Source organism: Saccopteryx leptura, chromosome 2 (genome assembly GCF_036850995.1).
Source record: "Saccopteryx leptura isolate mSacLep1 chromosome 2, mSacLep1_pri_phased_curated, whole genome shotgun sequence".
Lineage (NCBI taxonomy): Eukaryota > Metazoa > Chordata > Mammalia > Chiroptera > Emballonuridae > Saccopteryx > Saccopteryx leptura.
In genome coordinates this window covers 265,021,335-265,027,334 of record NC_089504.1, presented here as the reverse complement: position 1 = coordinate 265,027,334, position 6,000 = coordinate 265,021,335, and positions in this window count along the sequence as shown.

Sequence of the window (6,000 nt, the reverse complement as noted above, 5' to 3'; positions counted from 1 at the left end):
ATAGTCTTGTGTAGGGTCGCAGGTGTGGACCAAGATCATTATTAACAATGTCGGCTACCACTTCCTGAGTTCTCCCTGGATGCCATGGATTGTGCTGAGTGTTTTTACATTGGTTATTTCTTCTGATCCTCACAGCAACCCTCTGAGGTAACACCATTATTGACTCCATATTACTTATGAGGAAAATGGGGCTTAGAGAAATTAACTTACTGGACTGAGATCTTACAACTATTGAACAGCAGAGAAGGTGACGAAGCTGAGATTCCATACATGGCTGAGTATTTTTAGAGTCTACTACTGACCACCTCACCCTGTTGTTATTAGGAGACCCCAAAATGTTCTAGTCTTTCTGAGCAGGAGGAGAACACACTGACCACTACCTGCTGCAGTAGACGGTACTGCTCTGCATGAGCTCTCAATGGTTTCTACTACATTTCATATATAAAAATGCATTTGTTTGAGGAACAAGAGTAGAGGTTGTCATGTAAACTACTGGAGCTATGAGAACCCAAGGACACCTTGGCCTATGTGATATGCTTCCATGACACATCAGGTCTCCAAGATTTAGCAGGACTATTTGTAAAGTTTTACAAAGCTCAAGCCAAAGGCATAAGGAAAGTTGGAGAACACAAAAACACAGTAATGTGTCAGTCACCAATCTCAAGTTCCCATAACCTTCCATTCTAATAGACATTTCTTTATGTTTCAGTGGAAATTTTAATTCTAGTAAAATGTAAGTTACTCATTTCTACCAAAATATTTTTAAAGAAGTAACTGGAGTCAGTACCAAAAAAGGAACAAGAAAACATGAAATAAAAATGTCAAAAATAAGTCCAAGTTTATCAATGGTTACAATAAATTTAAGCATCTTAAACTCAAAATTTCAGGACAGGTTAAAATACAAGGTCAGGTTGTATGGTTGTATGCTGATTATAAGACATATGCTTAAACAACTGAGCACAGAAAGACTGAAACAGAGAATAAAAGTATACCAAAATTAATAAGGGAAGAAGATATTATAGTGCTCACATCAAGTAAAAGAAAACTAAAGATAAGAGGCATTAAGGGAGGGAAGTGGGGAGAGGTGGAAAAGGGTAGAGAGAGGATAAATGGTGATGGATGAAGACTTGAATTGGGGGTGAACACACAATACAATATACAGAGAGGTGAGGTATTGTGCACCTTAAACATGTATAATTTTGTTAACCAGTGTCACCCCAATAAATTCAATAAAAAGGAAAAAATAAAAATAAAAATTTTAGCATCAAGTTACAAAAATAAAAGAATCATTAACAACTAACAGGGAGAAATACATTTTCTTTTTTCTGTAATAGTCAACTCACCAGGAAGATAAAACAATTATAAATATTAATGCATTAACATGGTGGCATCTGTATGCATAGAATAAAAACTGATAGAAATAAAGAGGAATGAACAAATCAGAGTCATTAATGACATAACGACACCCATCTCAGAATCATTGTATCATATAAACATTAATAAAAATGTAGAATATTTGACTACTTTCCATTGAACATTTATAAAAAAAATAAAATGTTTCTAAAAAATCAGAAAACAAAATAACAAAGATAATAAGAGAGAAAGAGATATGATTTATTTGGAAATTAACATATGTTCTTCTAGATAATTTTTGGGATAAAAAGAAAATAAAAATAGAAATGAAAAAATTATCAAAAGTGAATTATAATGAATGCTAATGACAACTCTGTGTATCAAACCCTGAGGGGGCAGCCAGAGTGGACTCAGTAAACAGGGACGACGACTCCTTGCCATTTCCTGGGCCTTCAGACTCCCTACACTAGAGCTGCCCCATTCATTACAATGACCACTGTCCACATGGCTAGTTAAATTTAAATTTGTTAAAATTAAAAATTTAGTTCCCAGTCCTGGCCGGTTGGCTCAGTGGTAGAGCATTGGCCCAGCCTGTGGATGTCCAGGCTTCAATTGATTCCCAGTCAGGGTACACCGGAGAAGCCACCATCTGCTTCTCCACCCATCTGCCTCTCCCTTCTCTCTCTGTATCTCTCCTTTCCCCTCCGGCAGCCATGGCTCAGTTGGAGCAAGTTGACCCCAGTCACTGAAGATGGCTCCATGGCCTCTCCTCAGGTGCTAAAATAGATCAGTTGCAGAGCAGTGAAGCAATGGCCCCAGATGGGCAGAGCATCACCCCGTAGGGGGCTTGCTGGGTGGATCCCAGTTGGGGCACATGCGAGAGTCTGTCTCTCTGCCTCCCCACTTCTCACTTAAGAAAATAAAATTTAGTTCCCTATTTGCACTGGCCACATTTCAAATGCTCAATAGCCACAGGTGGCTAGAAATGATCATATTGGACATCCCAGCGTAAAGAAAATTCCCATCTTTGCAGAGAGTTCTATTTTGGCAGTGCTAATCCAGACTTTGCCAGGGAAATTCCAATGGGTCAGCTTCTTCAACCACAGACCACACTGAGTCCAGGTTTCAACGAGCCAACCTAGCAGAACCTCTAAACCAGGGGTAGTCAACCTTTTTAAACCTACCGCCCACTTTTGTATCTCTGTTAGTAGTAAAATTTTCTAACTGCCCACCGGTTCCACAGTAATGGTGATTTATAAAGTAGGGAAGTAACTTTACTTTATAAAATTTATAAAGCAGAATTACAGCAAGTTAAAGCATATAATAATAATAATTACTTACCAAGTACTTTATGTTAGATTTTCGCTAAGTTTGGCAGAATAAATCTTTATAAAACAACTTACTCTAGTTAAATTTATCTTTATATTTATACTTTGGTTGCTCCGCTACCGCCCACCATGAAAGCTGGAACACCCACTAGTGGGCGGTAGGGACCAGGTTGACTATCACTGCACTAAACCATCCCCAGATGTACAAGCCACATACAAAACCTAGACTCTCAGAAAAGTTAAACTCATATTGATAAATGAGGCTCAATCAACTCCATTTCACTTTAATGGTCAAACACCTTTAAAATTCATTCACACCCATGCTCCCCACACTCTTGCCAACACTGATTGGTGAAATCTTGTAATTCTTTTGGTGTATTGATTTGCTCTCCCACCTCAGGCCTTGCACATCCTTGCTTAGGCTATTCTTGGGAATCTACTCTTGTTATGGACAAGGAGGTAATGAGGGTCATGGGAGTGGGTCCTACAAAGACCGGTGTCCCCTGGTGACGAAACTCTCCCAGGTACTGTCATTCAAAGATATTTTTACAAAGGAAGATTTTTTTTTTCTCAGGTGGGAAGAGGGGTTTCTTCTATCGGGAAGGTTGGTTCTATGACACTGGGGGAGTTCAAGGTTCTCAGCCTCACCTGTTTCCCCATTCCAAATCTCAGGGTCCTTGCTGCTTTTCCCACAGGTGCCTCTGTCTCAGCATTAGGGGCTGTTGGGGCAAGCATTTGACCGGTCCTGTCACTCTGCAATCCACACAATACAGCATTGATTCTTAGCCATGTCTATCCTGCAACAATAAGAAATAGAAGATCCCTTTGCAGTTGGTATAACCGTTTTTCAAAGAACCAGACACTAAAATCTTTCGAGTTATTGGCAGCTTTCTAGGACATTCTGACTAACCTGGGACCTCCCCACGAACAGCTCCTGTTATTGAAATCTCCTAAAATACACTCTACACATCACTCAACATGACATTCTCTAATTCAGGGGTCTCAAACTCGCGGCCCGCGGGCCGCATGCAGCCCGCCGAACAATTTTGTGCAGCCCGCAGACTAATCCACGAAGTTCAAAATATTTTGGATAAAATTAAGTAAGCCTAGGGGCCTACTTGTATTTTTCATTTCTCTAGCATCCTAGCTAGATATTAGCTTAGTTAACAGCAGTTGTGATGCGAACTACAGTTTCTGGTCGTTTTGTGACACTGAGTAAACTGCATGTACGATTGTGCTTGTTGTACTAATTTTTTTTTGTTTTCAACTGCAGTGAGAAAAGTGTTGCATAACAGTTGCCTTTTGTAGACCTAGTGAGGCCCGCCGAAGGGCTGTGATCTTGCTCTGCGGCCCACATGCTGAGTTAAGTTTGAGACCCCTGCTCTAATTCTAACGAAGTCTCCAATTACTGTATGTTTGCACGTTTCATGTGTGTTGTCTGCCTGTACTGCACTTTTACCTATATTGCAAGCTTTGTGAGGACAAGGTTATTTCACAGCATTTAGTAAATTCATGTTTCCTAAATTTCTGAAGACCTTCTTTCTCACTCTGACACTTCATGTCAGACAAGTGGCAGTGGCAGTGCCTGGGGACCCTCAAGAATAGGGGGTGGCGGGTGTGGAGGCAGGTCTGAGGGGAGTCTCCCCGTGGAGCCGCCAGGCCACGAAGGACCTCCATGAGCTCCCGTGGTCAAGCTGCATCTTCCTTAGGAAACAGCCTCCCAGGCCCTCGGTGCCCACAGACTCGGGACTGTCTGCCAGTTCTGCTAATCATTCACTGGTTTTGGCTCCCTTCTCGGCTCCCTGTGGGCAGTGTCTGCTTTGGGAGGGATGGTTCCTAAGTTCAAAGTTGACATTAGGATGTTCATGCTTCACTGAACAACACAGCATTGGTGTCTGGCCAAGATGGGGGCCTGAGCATCCCAAAAGGGACCTTAAGTGGGGCTATGTGTCCTCATCTCTGCCCCTTTGCACCTTGCAGTGCTGTCGGGTTGGTGGCGCTGTCCTCTCTCCTCCTCTAGCCACTGGCGCACAGATGCCAGAAATGGTCGAGGCGGAGATAAATGTGTTGGTCAGCGGACGAAAACTATCTGCTTGTCCTTCAGTGTCCACTGTGTCCCTCAGGTCCACAGCTCTGCAGTGTTGGAGATAACATTTCTGGTGACCCCAAACAGCCACTCTGACACCTTCAGTCCATTCTAGGTAGAACTGGCTACTCAGAAACATGCATTGGCTCTTTGTGACGGTAACACTTAGTGGAGCAAGAGACTTGGCTGCACGGAGGGCCGCTGCCCCTCGGGGCCACTCGGCGCGATTCCTGGAACAAAGGCAAGAAGCAAAGTGCTAGAGCCTCCTCCTCCACGGTCCACTCCATCACAGGGTCGTGCTCACAGCTTCCCTTCCGACCTCCTTCCCCGTGCAGTCAGCTCTATGAAGTTTTCCCTGTGTTTTGACCACTAGCTAAAAAGGAAAAATTGGGAAAGGGGGTAACAAAATCACTCCTTTCTATGCAGTACCTCCCATGTTTCCCTCCCTTCTTCCTCCTTCTCCTCCTCCTCCCCCTCTCTCCCTTTTTCCTCTTCCTCTGCCCCCTCTTTCTCCTCTTCCTTCTTCTCCCCTCCCCCCTCTCTTTAGAGAACACAGATGCCAAAGCTCTCTCTTTAGCAGAGACATCAAAGTTCTGCATATTGAAGGAAAATTCAAATGAATCTTGTTCTCTCAATTTCCAGCTATTCTTTTTTCCATTTCACAACCATGTCTCCCTAAAGCTGAGGTTGTGTAAATACCGGTCATCCTCGGGTTCAGAATAGCAGGTGGTTGTTTTTCTCCATTTTTTTTTTTGCTTATGAATTTTTCTAAGTTTTTCTACAAAGGCTATGTATTAATTTTGCATTAACTTGGGTGAACTAGCTACTATGATAAACAGATGTAAAAATTTCCATTGCTTAACCAAAAAAAGTTTATTTCTTGGCCACGTATAGTCCAAAATGAGTGTTCCTGCACAGTGGATGGGCCTCCTAGAACGGGTAAGCAGGAAACTGTCCCTTCCAGCTAAGGGTGCCTCTATCCTCAACAACATATGACTTTCAAATAAGCTGTGAGGGTCTGGATAAAGCCAGAGGAAAGGAAAATTGCCCAGAGGAAGAGAGTACATGGGGGGGGGGGGGCAATGTTATGGAGAAGGCCAGAAATTAATGTACGCATGCACTTCCATTCCTACTCCATTGGCTAGAACTCAGTGGCAAGGCTGCATCTGACTATAGGCATGGTGGGAAATGTAGTTTATCAGCATACAGAGAAAGAAAGGAAATGAATACAGT